The sequence below is a fragment of the Salvelinus namaycush genome, chromosome 26 (genome assembly GCF_016432855.1).
Source record: "Salvelinus namaycush isolate Seneca chromosome 26, SaNama_1.0, whole genome shotgun sequence".
In the NCBI taxonomy this organism is placed as follows: domain Eukaryota; kingdom Metazoa; phylum Chordata; class Actinopteri; order Salmoniformes; family Salmonidae; genus Salvelinus; species Salvelinus namaycush.
Genome location: NC_052332.1, coordinates 3,866,259 through 3,880,732, shown reverse-complemented (window position 1 = coordinate 3,880,732; position 14,474 = coordinate 3,866,259). Strand labels below are relative to the sequence as shown.

The window sequence follows — 14,474 nt, the reverse complement described above, 5'->3', positions numbered from 1 at the left end:
TTTCTGAACATCCAGGTGAGGAAACAAATCCTCTCTGTGGGTTGATGGGACATGCCCTCGCCAGCCTGTGTGTCAGAATGCGAGAGTATAGCCTCAACACCACCGACCCGATAGTAAGAGGCCTCCACCCAGACACCTGGGTGAGTAAAATCGGATCATCGGTCTTGGGTATCAAAGACCTCTTAAAGGGACCAGGCAGGGTACCTGAAGTCAACCATATGGAAAAGGTATCGGCCAGTTTCGCACCAGAGGGATCCCATTCAAGCAGTGCCGTTTTTGTTATCCCAGCTGCTGTACCGTTTTTGATTGCCCCAAGGTTCTCACATACTTCGGCCGCCGAGATAAGCGCTATCTGCATCCCTTCTTGAGTTGAACTGACCAAGTCCATAATATTTTTCTGTCACCTCCCACCGACTCTTGAATTCCAACGCAACCTCAAGAGGTGGAGAGACAGAATATACACTGCTCAAAAAAATAAAGGGAACACTTAAACAACACAATGTAACTCCAAGTCAATCACACTTCTGTGAAATCAAACTGTCCACTTAGGAAGCAACACTGATTGACAATAAATTTCACATGCTGTTGTGCAAATGGAATAGACTAAAGGTGGAAATTATAGGCAATTAGCAAGACACCCCCAATAAAGGAGTGGTTCTGCAGGTGGTGACCACAGACCACTTCTCAGTTCCTATGCTTCCTGGCTGATGTTTTGGTCACTTTTGAATGCTGGCGGTGCTTTCACTCTAGTGGTAGCATGAGACGGAGTCTACAACCCACACAAGTGGCTCAGGTAGTGCAGCTCATCCAGGATGGCACATCAATGCGAGCTGTGGCAAGAAGGTTTGCTGTGTCTGTCAGTGTAGTGTCCAGAGCATGGAGGCGCTACCAGGAGACGGGCCAGTACATCAGGAGACGTGGAGGAGGCCGTAGGAGGGCAACAACCCAGCAGCAGGACCGCTACCTCCGCCTTTGTGCAAGGAGGAGCACTGCCAGAGCCCTGCAAAATGACCTCCAGCAGGCCACAAATGTGCTTCGCGCACACTTCGCGCACACTTCGCGCACACTCGACACACATACCACTGAGACCGCCGGGTGCACCACCGCTTCCCAAACGGCCCCAAGTGATATTCCACATCGCCCACAGCTCAAATCACGGACGGAGAGTGATACCAGCAGGGTACTTTGTGAAGCCGTTCCCTTCGAGCAGCTGGCTGCGGTACGCATATTCCTCCCTTCTCTCACAGCATAAACTGGCTGTGGTGGCAACACGACATCACTACCCCCATCCCGCAATGCTAGGGTAGGTGTTTTTAATTCGCAGACACACTGAGGCGCCATCGAGCCCGCGTCCTGAGACATATCCTGGAAGGATACGTTGTCGCAAGTTACTTTCTTGCGAGGAGAGCCTTTCAGGCATTTCTCCCCCCATGGTCTGGAACTAAGTGTTGAACCTTCACTGTCTTGTGTTTGTCTGTGAAGGTTGGAAAAAACATTTTGGCTTTATTGGCATGGGAATCATATGTTAACATTGCCAAAGCAAGTGAAGTAGATAAATAAACAAAGTCCTGCTGTTCAGGAAGCACAATTTGTACTAGAAACTTAGACAGGCTGAAATCAACACTGAAAGGCAAACAAATGGCATCTCCATAGTCTCTCGGCCATGCCGCGTTCAAGGAGATGCCCCACTTGACCGTAGCTCGCTCGGTCTGACCACAGCGACCGTGCAAAAAAGTAGGTCCCAAATGAAGCCTGACCTAAATTTGAGGTGCTTTTGGGTGACAGCGGCAGAACCGTTAAGGCTAGAAGCATATTTCAAGCACAGGAACATTCCTAAGGTCCTCCCAATCTGTGCAAGCCTAACCTTGACCGGGTGTTTTTCGTCTAACAGTTTACAATGACATCTCTCCCCATAGGAATAGATTGCCTGCTGCCCTAACTTCCACCTAAAGCCTATGTGGGTTATGAATGCCATATCAAACTGTCTTCGATGACAATCCATCAGGCCACTATGAGGATTACCTGTGTTGATTCTAAGCTTCCTGGAGCAACCGGAAGTGGTTACAGTTTTTCTCAATTGCTAAAACACAATTTCTGAAACCTTTTCCTGAAAATATTAAACACAAAACCTCATCTTCAAGCACTATTTACATAACCTCTGACTCCTCTCGCAAAATGAAACATTCGCCTCAAAACAGTTTTACCTGTGTTCAAAATCAAACACTGCTCTCAAATCATAAACAAAGTGATATACTCTCAAGCAGTCAGTAAACAATACACCGAAAAATAGAAATCACATTGTTCAAAACATACAATTCTCAGGGAGAAGTACATTTTTTTATCTAAAAATATTCATATTATTCCGTCATTGTCTTTTGATGAACGAAAACATGTTCTATCATAGTAGCTCAAAATTGATCAGAAATTACTCTGCTTTGCTCTTTGCAATTAGTTTTTTTGTTCTTCCTCCTCCTTGTACCCCTATTTTTACAGTACTGTACCCTGCATCTCACAAACTTGTTCTTTGTTGATATGAACCTGCAACCCAGTCAATCTATTGAGCAGTCAGTACTGTTAATAAATGGAAAGCACAATGTTCAGGGCCATACAATTTGTCCATTGTACAGTATACAGCCTACAATGCTAAAAGGGACAAATCAAAGGAGTAAACATGTGCTTCTTCTTGTCTTTGGGCTGGGTCAGGCCAGAGCACTTCGTCGACATCACAAGCAATATTGTCCCTCCTAAGGCAACGGGGGAAGAAGCCTCGTGTGCCGTATCCAGCCCTGACATGATTCCTCACCTATATCACCACAGGCTAAATCCATGGCTTGCAGCAGATTTACTCTGGTGTAGGGTTGTCTATCATACACTTTCCATCTCCAAGAGGAGAAAATCTCCTCAATCGGATTCAGGAAAGGTGAGTATGGCGGGAGGTACAAGTTCATAAACTACCCATTGATGTTAGTTTTTTTCAATTGTTTAAGCACAATTTTGAAAACACTACGCACAAGCTTCCGAGATCAGGCGTATTTTTTAAATCAATCAATTATTACAACATTTAGTGAATAACACATTAGGGTGAACAATTCGCGCCCTTCCAAAAAAAAAACTCAAATAATAAAACCAATTAATAATTGAACACAAGTTTACCATTAGACAATGTTCCAATTAAAGTACTTCCCCACAAACATTTTTTCAAAGTCCCCGCCGCCATATTTTTGTACCAACATCTTTCTCCAAAATATTCCTAAAAATGACCTCACAATTTTCCCCTCAAAATGCCCTAAATTCCTCCCTAATCTTATAATATATCTTGCATGACTCAGTACATAGATTAATATTTAAAACTTTACTTTTCCTAATTAACCCAAAATAAAAAACCTCCTCCACTCCACCCCTTCAAATCTTTTCCCCCCAATGCTTTTCTAGTAGCCCCTTCAAAAACTCATTTTACCTGCTACATTCAATAAAAAATGCATACAATTTTCCAGCCCCACATCACAAATACCACATTCTCTTTTTATACCCCTATTTATCTGATGCAATACCACATTAGTACAAATCCTATTGTGTTTTAATTTAAAATCATTATCTTCACATTCTATGGTGTTATATTTTACATTCTGCCATAGATTTCACGTCCATATTTACAAACACCCTAGACCATACTTTTTCCTCTTTTCTAATACATTTTCTATAAACCATTTTACCTTTTAAACCTGACAAATCATGTTTCTCCCCTGTACTCTCATTATATAAAACCGGTAAACCACTAGCTCTTTTAACCACCTCTTTAATTATTAAAACAACCCACACACTAGGAATACTTCCAAATATTTTCTTATACATATTCTCCAGAGTAGTTTTGCTTATTTCATCATCCACATTATCATAAATAGCCTGTCCTGGAAGAAACCCTGGAATTACCTCATAAAATATCTCCAATCTGCCTCATCCCAGCCCTCATAAAATATTTACAAAACAACATCATGTTTTTATACTTTATCTTTGGATTCAGGAAAATTGGCTGATTTAAAATATTTTCTAAAATGTTACATTCGTAATAAATACTTGGTAAAAACTGCCCCCAAGCCTCAAACACTCTGTAAAACAATGGTATATTTCCTAACATTTCCTTTTTTATACACATCAATAAACCATTATCCCCCAACAAATACTCTTTAAAAAACCTTTTCCACCCATAATCCAATTCACCATATAAATATTTCATTACCATTTTAACTCTAATTGCTGTTTTCCTCACACCAAATTCAAACCCCCCTCCTAATAACCAGCAATCAAAGTTTTAAAAGCTATTTTTGCACCCTTCCCATCCCATAAAAAATTAGTTTAAATCTTATTCATTTCAGATAAAACCCATTCTGGCATATCTAAAACGTTCATTACATAAATAAAATTTGACATCAACAATGAATTTTACAACTACTTTCCCTTTTAATTTCAAAGACCTCCCCTTCCACATATTTACCACCTTTCTAACTTTGTTTATTACTCCACTCCATGTCAGATCCCTAGCTTCCCTTTCCCTCACCCCTAAAAACACTCCTAACACCTTAAAAGTAAAATTCCCCTCATTTCTCTTTCCAATATACATCACTACCAACTTCTCAATGTTAACCTTTGCACCTGAGGCTTTTCCATATACTTTAAAACCCTCCATCCCCCTTTTCACACTTCCCTCATCTCTAACTGTTATAGTTGTATCAGTTTATCTTTTTGAAGGAAAGCTGCTAAAGATTCTACCTATATGATATAGTAAAGCTGATAAAGGGCAACCCTGTCTCACAGATCTAATCAGTTAAAACCCCATTACACTTCACCCTACTTTTTGCCTTCTTATATAATCATTTTATTACCAAAACCCATATTTTTCCATTGCCCTAAACAAAATCATTTTTCACCCGATCAAAAGCTTTATTTAAATCTATACTTAAAACAATTCCCCCTATCTTATCCTCATTCATCACATCTCTAATCGTATCAGCTATATCTCTACCAGGCACACTTTAATTCTGTGTAGGTGCTATAATAAAAAACTTTCTCCGTCCTATTTGCTAGTATTTTAGCTAAAATCTTATCTGAATTCAATAAACTAATTGGCCTATAATTCTACAGTTTCAACTTACTCCCCTTATTTTTATATACAATTGTTATCAACCCCGTCACCATAGATTCCGAAACACTATTGTTATCCTCCAAATATTGATGAACCGCCAATAAAATAGGTGCTAAAAGACTTCCATATATTTTATGAAATTCCATCTTCTCCAGGACTCTTATTTAATTGTAAATCCTTAATCGCATCATTCACTTTTGTCCTCCACACCAATTTGAACCTCCACACCCCTCATCCACCTCCCCTTTCTTAAATAAATTATTATTAAAATTCTGCACTGTTTGCAGTATCTCTACATAGTCATTGACAACTTCACCCTTTACATTTTCAATCTCTCTAATATATGTTCCTCTGTTTACTCTTCTCTAAACAAAGAAAAAAGGAAGTGCATTTCTCCCCCTCCAGAACATACTTTGCATACTTACACTTTTGTATATTATAATTAGGTTCACTATCACATTTCCTATCTTTTCATCCTAAAACTCTTCTTCCTTGCATATCTGATACTAAATACTTTTATTTTTTCCTTAACATTTTCCCACCAATGACACTTTCATATTCTATCAATGCTTTAAGTTGTTTACCATGTTCCAACTCCTGTTCTTCCCATATTTTAACACTGCATGATCACTAAAAGTTGTAAAAACATACCTAATAACTTTCATAAAATTCCAGAAGCCTTCTTTAACCAACACCAATTCTATCCCTGTTTGTTTTAATTCACCTAACACCCACCTGCCTTCTAGAAAGTTCTCTTTTGTTTGGATTTATCCCTCCAAACATCTATAATTCCTTTTTCTAAGATTAACTTCTTTAAAACCTCCCAAGATGAATCACTTCTAAAAGTAGCTCCTCTCGTCATATCAAGTCTGTCCATTTTAACATTAAAATCCCCAACCACAATACAATTTCCCTCACACCATTTCCCTAATCCTATTGTTACGCTCGTTGATGGAAGGATCGGACCAAGGTGCAGTGTGGTAGGCGTACATCTTTCTTTGTTTGATGACACCGAAAGAACAACAAATACCAAAACGCACAGTTCTGTAGGGCTGGAAAGCATCAGTACAAAAACAAGATCCCACAAACTAAGGTGGAAAAAAGGCTGCTTAACTATGATCCCCAATCAGAGACAACGATAGACAGCTGCCTCTGATTGGGAACCATACCCGGCCAACAAAGAAATAGAACACATAGATTGCCCACCCTAACCAAATAGAGAATTTAAAGGATCTCTAAGGTCAGGGTGTGACATCTATAAATAAATCCTTCCGCTCTATTTCATTATTAGGTGCATAAACATTTATAATTCTAAAAACCATACTCATATTAAAAATCTAAAATTAACATCCTCCCATTATCAGCATCTATATGTATTACATTATCCACCACAAAATTGCAACACCACTTGAATTCCCCCTACCATTATTTACAAAAATAAACTCTCCATATTTTTTTTAACTTAATGTACAGTCATTGTCCCAGTGTGTCTCTTGTAGACACAAAATATCAAAATTCTTCATCTTAACTATACTTTGACATTTTTCAATTTTCCTTAAACCATTAACATTTATTGACATAAAATTAACCATTCCAATAAATAAGAGAGAACATATATTCTCATTGTCCTCTACATGTTGTTTTCTCTCTCTGCCGTCCTTTTTCACATCCTCCTCTTCCTGTAGCCTTCTCTTGTTCTATCTTTTCAATATCTTCTGAATCAGAAATAGACTAATTCCATTTCTTCCAACCAACTCATTTTCTTCTGTCCCGTATATTTTGTACTCCCTGTATCCATTTCAGTCGCTTTTATAGTTGTCAGTAACAAACTCCCCTCCATTTCACTACCTCCCGAGGTACTCACATGGGCTGACCTTCCCCCCATTACCTGTGAGTCACCAGTGCTTCCACTCAGCCCAATCTTTCCCTCTTGAAAGCTCCCTCTTCGTATCTCAGAATCCATCCGGCCTCTGCTCCATCTTCTCCCCCGTTCCTCTCTCCTCCACGTCCTCTTCATCTTCTTATTCTGCTCGCGGTGATACAACTGCTTCGCTAAAAAGGTCCTGACTCCCTCCACAGCCAAAACCTCTCCACAATTGCACTCACCCGCTCTTTCGGCATCCTTTGCAAAATTCCCTTTCCTTCCGTCCAATACATTTCCTCACATAATGTCTTTGCTTCCCGCACTTAAAGCATTTAAATTCAGGGCAGTCCTTCAAGATGTGTCCAGGCTGAATACATAGCCTACAAACCCTGACCTGCTTATCATGAAATGACATGAAAGTACTCTCCACCCTCCAGTGTCTCAAATTTAGTAAAATACAGCAATGATTGCACAGTGTCAGTGAATTTAACTTTACAATAACGCGTACCATCCACTATATCTGTCCCTGGCCAAATTCTCCTCCTGATATCCGAGACTGCAGCTACATCCCAGCTACGTAGCTTGTCTAGTATAGCGCTGTCCTCTATATACACACGAAGATTCATAAGAGACTACGAGTTCATTAGTTACCATAATTCTTGTATCATGAAGCCATCCAGTATACGCTCCTTCCCTTTTCTATTGCTCATTGTAATCTTGTACTTTCTTTCGCCTTTCATTCTACAACCCACCACCTCTCCACACACCTTAATTGATCGTAATAATTCCTTCGTCACCTTATCTTCTCCTGTTAATTCTTTACTCCTTCATTTCCATGTTTCTTCCTTTGATCATTCCGTCATTGTAAAATAAAGAGACCCAAAAACTCTCCCCCAAGCAGCAAAACTGCAAGGGGGAAAATAAACTAACAAAAAATTCACTTATTCATCAAAAACCAAGATTACACTTCAAAATCCTTTGAATAAAACCCCAAAAGACTCGTATTCAGGCTGGTATGGCCGTAAGCGAGCGAACAACTCTTGGTACACCATATAAAGTCAGTCTGATAAACAGACATTGTATTTTCACCAATTAGATAAGCAGCTTGAACTTTGGGTCACTCAAAAAGTGGAATAAATTACATATACTGTAGCCATCACTTTGTAGCACAGATAGTTGGATGAAATACAAACAAACCTTGCTAACATTTCAAAGCGAGGGCACATGTTTCAGCCTTGTGGGAAGAAATGGGCAAATCCAATGACAAATACATCATCAGCAACAGTTTCCCATGCAGCTATCCTACAAGCCAGAATAAATACACAAAAGCTCTGAATGTAGAAAACCTATTGCATTGTTCTGTGCTAAGGAGGAGCACATGTAAGGACAATTTCATATTGTAAGCGCATGGGGCATGTACGACAAGTCATGTGTCGGGGGGGGGGGGGGGGGGGGGTCAGAGCGGCTTCAACTATCTCTTGATTGACGTACCAGCGTGGCATAAATACCATGCTGCATTTCGCAAAATGATGTTTCCACCTTTCAATTATGCGTAACATTGGTCCACAAAGTCTCTTTCACGCCGGATTTCAAAGATCTCCATAAGCACGGTCAGCTGACTCATCCTCAAGCAACGGTATATCATTAAACAAGACTTGAGGGGAGAGCGCAAATGCAGAAATTTGCAGGGGTCAGCACAGCCGGAATGCAATGGCTGAGCCTCGCCCTGAGTGAACCGCCCTCTTGATCACGGTATCTCCCTTGCCAGGTAAGTATGAGTTGTACACATCGGTGGAGGGCAAGTCTTTCCAGTGCCAACATTTTCAGCTGATGGTAACCACTTTGTGTTCTGATAATATCACATCGACCTGTGTTAAATGCCATTTAGGAACGCACTTGCAGACAGAGCAGTGAAAAAGTAGTTTATTTTGTTTACTAGATTATGTCAGCGAACCACTAGGTTCCCATCATGCAACACTGTAGAATTTAATAACCAATGACTTTTTAATATCTTAACCTCCCCCAGTCGCTACCTTGTGTGCTGCCCTTCTGGCAGCTTTATGGGACTGTTACAGCTGGTGAGCAATCAGCCCTTGATTACTCACCAATCCCCAATTAGTCCTGGCCGAAGAGCCCGTCGAGGCCTGGCACGTCCAGCAGATGGAGCCATCGCCTCGATGTATACTCCGTCTGTCACCAGGCCTAGACGAGTCTCCCCCTGATGGCTGACCTGTACGCCACAAAACATTTATTTAAACTTATTTAATCAAAGAGCAGTTGAACAAGAGTTAGCACAAGGGGGATGAAGTTGTTGATGTCTGGCACCCTGGCAGCATGGGATTGGTGCCCACAGCAAAGTAAAATTCCTAATAACTCAGCAAAAAAAGAAACGTCCCTTTTTCAGGACCCTGTCTTTCAAAGATAAATCGTAAAAATCCAAATAACTTCACAGATCTTCATTGTAAAGGGTTTAAACACTATTTCCCATGCGTTTTCAATGAACAATAAACAATTAATGAACATGCACCTGTGGAACAGTCGTTAAGACACAAACAGCTTACAGATGGAAGGCAATTAAGGTCACAGTTATGAAAACTGATGACACTAAGTTCCTAAAATGATCCTCTCTTCCTAAAATGATCCGCCGCTAATGTTGCAACCCCTATCACTAGTCTGTTCAACCTCTCTTTTGTATCGTCTGAGATTCCTAAAGACTGGAAAGCAGCCGTGGTCATCCCCCTCTTCAAAGCGGGAGACACTCTAGACCCATGTCCATCCTGCCCTGCCCTTCTAAAGTCTTCGAAAGCCAAGTGAACAAACAGATTACCGACCATTTCGAATCCCATCGTACCTTCTCCGCTATGCAATCTGGTTTCCGAGCTAGTCAAGGGTGCTCCTCAGTCACGCTCAAGGTCCTAAACTATATCATAACCACCATCAATAAAAGACAGTACAGTGCAGCCATATTCATCGACCTGGCCAAGGCTTTTGACTCTGTCATTCACCGTATACTTATCGGCAGACTCAATAGCCTTGGTTTCTCAAATGACTGCCTTGCCTGGTTCACTAACTACTTCTCAGATAGAGTTCAGTGTGTCAAATTGGAGGGCCTGTTGTCCGGACCTCTGGCAGTCTCTATGAGGGTGCCACAAGGTTCAATTCTCGGGCAGACTATTTTCTCTGTATATATCAATGATGTTGCTCTTACTGCGGGTGATTCTTTGATCCACCTCTACGCAGACGACACCATTCTGTATACATCTGGCCCTTCTTTTGACACTGTGTTAACAAACGAGCTTCAATGCCACACAACACTCCTTCCGTGGCCTCCAACTGCTCTTGAATGCTAGTAAAACGAAATGCATGCTCTTCAACCGATTGCTGCCCACACCCGCCTGCCCGACTAGCATCACTACTCTGGATGGTTCTGACTTAGAATATGTGAACAACTATTAATACCTAGGTGTCTGGCTGGACTGTAAACTCCTTCCAGACTCATATTAAGCATCTCCAATCCAAAATCAAATCTAGAATCAGCTTCCTATTTTGCAACAAAGCCTCCTTCACTCATGCTGCCAAACATACCCTAGTAAAACTGACTATCCTTCCGATCCTCGACTTCGGCGATATCATTTACAAACAGCCTCCAACACTCTACTCAGCAAACTGGATGCGGTCTATCACAGTGCCATCCCTTTTGTCACCAAAGCTCCATATACTACCCACCACAGCGACCTGAATGCTCTCGTTGGCTGGTCCTCGCTACATATTTGTCGCCAAACCCACTGGGTCCATGTCATCTATAATGCTTTGCTAGGTAAAGCTCCGCCTTATCTCAGCTCATTGGTCACCATAGCAACACTCACTCGTAGCACGCGCTCCAGCAGGTATGTTTCACTGGTCATCCCCAAAGCCAACACCCCCTTTGGCCGACTTTCCTTCCAGTTCTCTGTTGCCAATGACTGGAATGAATTGCCAAAATCACTGAAGTTGGAGACTTATATCTCCCTCACTAACTTTAAGCATCAGCTGTCAGAGCAGCTTACCTATCGCTGCAGCTGTACACAGCCAATCTGTAAATAGACCATCCAACCAACCACTACCTCATCCCGTATTTGTTTTTCTGCTCTTTTGCAAGTATTTCTACTTGCACATCTATCAATCCAGTGCTAATTTCTAAAATGTAATTACTTCGCTACTATGGCATATTTATTGCCTTACCTCCTTACTTAATTTGCACACACTCTATACAGATTTTTCTATTGTGTTATTGACTGTACGTTTGTCCCATGTGTAACTCTGTGTTGTTTTTGTTGCACTGCTTTGCTTTATCTTGGCCAGGTCGAGGTGGAAATGAGAACTTGTTCTCAACAGGCCTACCTGGTTAAATAAAGGTAAAATAAACAGAGGCCTTTCTACTAACTCTGAAAAACACCAAAAGAAAGAAGCCCAGGGTCCCTGCTCATCTGCGTGAACGTGCCTTAGGCATGCTACAAGGAAGCATGAGGACTGTAGATGTGGCCAGGGCAATAAATTGCAATGTCCGTACTGTGAGATGCCTAAGACGACAGCGCTACAGGGAGAAAGGGTGGACAGCTGATCATCCTCGCAGTGGCAGACCACGTGTAAAAACACCTGCACAGGATCGGTACATCCCAACATCACAGCTGCGGGACAGGTACAGGATGGCAACAACAACTGCCCGAGTTACACCAGGAACGCACAATCCCTCCATCAGTGCTCAGACTGTCCGCAATAGGCTGAGAGGGGCTGTAGGCCTGTTGTAAGGCAGGTCCTCACCAGACATCACCGGCAACAACATCGCCTATGGGCACAAACCCAACGTCGCTGGACCAGAAAGGACTGGCAAAAAGTGCTCTTCACTGACGAGTAGCGGTTTCATCTTACCAGGGGTGATGGTCGGATTCAAGGTTTATTGTTGAAAGAGTGAGCGTTACATTGAGGCCTGTACTCTGGAGCGGGAACGTTTTGGAGGTGGAGGGTCCATCATGGTCTGGGGCGGTGTGTCACAGCATCAATGGACTGAGCTTGTTGTCATTGCAGGCAATCTCAACGCTGTGCGTTACAGGGAAGACATCCTCCTCCCTCATGTGGTACCCTTCCTGCAGGCTCATCCTGACATGGCCCTCCAGCACGAAAATGACCCCAGCCATACTGCTCGTTCTGTGAGTAATTTCCTGCAAGACAGGAATGTCAGTGTTCTGCCATGGCCAGCCAAGTGCCCGGATCTCAATCCCATTGAGCATGTCTGGGACCTGTTGGATAGGAGGGTGAGGACTAGGGCCATTCCCCCAAGACATGTCTGGGATCTTGCAGATACCTTGGTGGAAGAGTGGGGTAACATCTCACAGCAAGAACTGGCAAATCTGGTGCAGTCCATGAGGAGATGCACTGCAGTACTTAACTTCTTGCCGCACGGATCCCTTTTACGGGATCATTTTCGTAAACAACCGCTGAATTGCAGCGCGCCAAATTCAAAAATAATACAAAAAATATTTAGAATCATGGAATCACAAGTGAAATATACCAAAACACAGCTTAGCTTGTTGTTAATCCACCTATCGTGTCAGATTTTGAAAATATGCTTTACAGCGAAAGCAATCCAAGCGTTTATGAGTGTATCAATCACTGCTAGAACAGCTAGCCTTAAATTAGCTTGGTCACGAAAGTCAGAAAAGCAATAAAATTAATCGCTTACCTTTGATAATCTTCGGATTAAATTAATCGCACTCACGAGACTCCCAGTTAAACAATAAATGTTATTTTTGTTTGATGAAGATTAGTTTTATAACCAAAAACCGCCATTTGGTTTGGGCGTTATGTTCAGAAAACAACAAGCTCGTTCCGGTCCTGAAGGGCAGACGAAAATTGCAAAAAGTATCCGTAATGTTCGTAGAAACATGTCAAAGGTTTTTTATAATCAATCCTCAGGTTGTTTTTAACATACATAATCGATAATATTTCAACCGGACTGTAAACTGTTCAATACTACAGAGAAAGAAAATGTCGAGCCACATCTCTCCTGCGCAGGAACTAATCAAAGGACACCTGACGCGTTTTTATAAATCTCACTCAATTTTCAAAATAAAAGCTTGAAACTATGTCTAAAGCTTGGTCACAGCCTGAGGAAGCCATTGGGAAAGGAATCTGGTTGATACCCCTTTAAATGGAGGGGCAAGTAATGGAACAGGGATTTTTCCAAATAAAGTGCACTTCCGGGTTGGAGTTCCTCGGGTTTTCGCCTGCAAAATCAGTTCAGTTATTTTGACAGTTTTGGAAACTTTAGTCTTTTTTTTTTTTATTTTATTTTAATTTTATCCCCTTTTCTCCCCAATTTTCGTGGTATCCAATCGCTAGTAATTACTATCTTGTCTCATCGCTACAACTCCCGTACGGGCTCGGGAGAGACGAAGGTCGAAAGCCATGCGTCCTCCGAAGCACAACCCAACCAAGCCGCACTGCTTCTTAACAAATAAACGCATACAAGAACACACACATGCATGTAATAGTGTCAGACATGTACACAAACATATACATTTGGCATTGCTGTTATGATTTTATTAGTTTTTAGTTTTTTTTGCATTGTTTGCTGTTTTCTTCTCTTTCTTTTTTCTCTTTAGTTCATTCTCTTGGTTGTTGGTGCATTGGGAGGTTCTTGGGGGTGGGGAATGGAATTAATCGTATTTTTTATTTTTCTTCTTGGGGGGGGGACTGTGGGAGGGGTCTCGAATGGTTGAGGGACAGCTATTGGGGAACTGTGGGGGGATCTTGGAGTGTTCGGGTTCACGGTTTTTGGCCTGGTGGGAGGTCTGTTAATGTGCCCTTGAGCAGGGCATTGACCCTGGATGCTTCTGGGTGTCGCTCTGAATGGGAGTCTGTTGGATGACTGGTATGGTGTAGTTGTTGAGCGGCTTCACTGCAAGTATATTGTATGTTTCGGATATTCAATAAAAAGATGAATGCTAAATTATTTCTGTCTTTTATGAAATTAGGGTCCTACCCTGTTCATGTGAAAATCACCAAATACACTGACTGTTTAAAACAAAACTTTTTTTAATGGTGAACCTGATCAATCGAGATGTGATTTTGTTGTCTGTGCCCAGGAAGATGCCCAGGAAGATGTGCTTGTGCAGTAACTGCATCTTAACCCGGAGGTCATAGGAGTGATCAGAGAGAAGACTTCTGTTACTTCAACGTGTACATGCAAAAGTACACTATATATGCAAAAGTATGTGGACACCCCTTCAAATGAGTGGATTTGCCATTTTCAGCCACACCCGTTGCTGACAGGTACATAATCAAGCACCCCGCCATAGACAAATATTGGCAGTAGGATGGCCTCACGGAAGAGCTCAGTGACCTTCAAGGTGGCACCGTCATAGGATGCCACCTTTCCAATAGGTCAGTTCATCAAATATCTGCCCTGCCAGAGCTGCCCCGGTCAACTGT

General features: G+C 41.8%; 1 pseudogene; it reads right to left on the bottom strand.

The window, feature by feature from the left end:
* Positions 1-8,668: 8,668 nt before the first annotated feature.
* LOC120021937 lies at positions 8,669-8,780 on the bottom strand (annotated as a pseudogene).
* Between the last annotated feature and the right edge of the window lie 5,694 nt (positions 8,781-14,474).